The following is a 2,191-nucleotide window of genomic DNA, read 5'->3' as shown; positions in this document are numbered from 1 at the left end:
TTCATCGCACTTTAATTTCGTAACAATGTAGACTTTTAAATTATACTTGTGTAGTGTACAGTAGTTAATTTAAATTAGTTTAACTTTAAGCAGTTTGTGCATCATTTTAGCTATACATATGGAAATAGGACATTTATAAAGGAAGAATATTCGAAAACCAGCATCTAGTTGAAAGACCAGTTTACCCGGGTGAGATGGGTGCCTAACACCTTCCTACTCTCGTAACCTGACCACTTACCCCGAATCTCTGACCAGACCAAATGAAGTCCTATAGCCCTTCACAGGGCTACACCAATGAGTCCTAGGCCCTAATCCTAGGTGGCGACTCCATTTCACTTGATTGTATGACCCCCATCCCCCGATAAATCAATATAACCTTCGAGAAGACGCATCCCTTCTCTCTCCAATCGAGGAGCATAACCACAAAACCCCTATGGGACCAAGCGTATGGAGCGCATGGTTTCCCCCAGGAGGACAGATTCTCACAGTGGCGACTTTACTGGGGATTGATGGTCATGCTTTCAATACTAGATGCTACCATTGAACGCAAGAATATTCTTCCTTCTGCATTGTTTGATTAATAACATGTTTGGCTAACCCCTTTTATGTACTAATTGCATCATGCAATGTGTTCAAAGTGAAATCAAATGACGAGGGTACTCCCTGTTGTACCTCTACCCCCGGGGAGGTGGGGCACATCATACTAAGTACTCTAAGATCGAATGATACCCGCTTCCACCAACACTATCATGCGCATACACACAGGCATGGAAACACGCTCCGTGATTAGTCGTTGGACCCCATATGTAGATATGGGTAATTCGCGGCTAAGCCACAGCCCTTGATATTTACTGTATGAGTTTAGAATCACCGACGAGGGTATTCACTAGTGTGCCCTTGGGTACTTCGCTACTCAAAAAGGGCACTAGCTTAATTACTTTGAGATCGTGTGACCTACTCTCTAGGTATATTAAAAGAAACACATGCCGGCAATTCCGACCACGAGCGATAGGTATATTGATTCTGTCAAGGGTAACCTTGTTCTGTCCTATCAGCCTACCTATTGCATGCATCATGTACGAAATTAGACCATATATGATTAGGATACGCCACCAACTAATGTAGCAACCCTTTGAAGCAAAAAATGAGGTTCTTGGCAGTATATCCTCCTTAATATAGTTTACCTATCATGGGAAAGAGCTCTATTTATCCCTCGATAGTCCCTCGATAAAAGTGACACAATTGTCCAAGGTGGTGTATCAAAAAAAAATGTAGCCTCGATAGTCCCTCAAAAAATGAGACACTGCCCAGGATATTATGTCAATAATGGAGCTTTGGTTACCCCAAAATGGAAGGTACTCTATATTAAAGGATAGATTTTCGGGAGATCCTTGAGAAAGCCTCTTCATAACGATCCTAATTCAATCTTTGGGAGCCATCGAACAAGGAAGGATTTATGGCGAGATTATATCGACTTACAGGGTCATAGGAGTCATTCCTAGGTCATTTCAAAGTCTGATGAAGTTCTCACCAATAATTACCAGAGTAAGATGGAGCTAAAAGGTCAGAAACGGATCATTACGCTACCCAAACTCTGCTTGTATATATATGTTTATATATTTGCTTTGTAAACCAAAACATAAATATGTACATATACATATATAAAGAAAATTAAAAAAAAAAGATAAAAAATAATAATTTGTTTGTCACTTAAGATCCTAAAATAATCTTTTGCCCTTGCAAGGCACAATTCCGTGATGAAAGAACTCTTTGTTGCCCTCTTGGGCCCATTAGGCTGGCTGGTTAACTCGGGCCGACCTCCACTAGTCTCCATCCTCTTCATCCAATAGAAGTCCTAGCCCATCTTCTAGTCCCGCAAGGCAAAGTCCAGTAAGGTCACCTCCTCTTACAAGTACCATGGATCTACGAGAGGCTAGCTCTTCAGAAGAAGTTTTGAGTTAAGAAATGATCAGCATGCGAAGAGAGATGACTGAGATGAAGTAGCTAGTTACATAGATTGCTTAGGAAATGCAACGTCAGCCTCGAGGGGACAATGCACAAATCCCCAAAGAACCTAGGGTGACACCAATACCCAGAGCACAACCCAAAGTTGTGATAGAGGAAGAAGAAGTTGTGGTCATCAACACCCCACAGAATCCCCTGAAACTGAAAGAGAGAAAGTTGAAAAATT

Source organism: Telopea speciosissima, chromosome 8, assembly GCF_018873765.1.
Source record: "Telopea speciosissima isolate NSW1024214 ecotype Mountain lineage chromosome 8, Tspe_v1, whole genome shotgun sequence".
Taxonomy (NCBI): domain Eukaryota; kingdom Viridiplantae; phylum Streptophyta; class Magnoliopsida; order Proteales; family Proteaceae; genus Telopea; species Telopea speciosissima.
Note: the sequence above shows the minus strand (reverse complement) of the source record.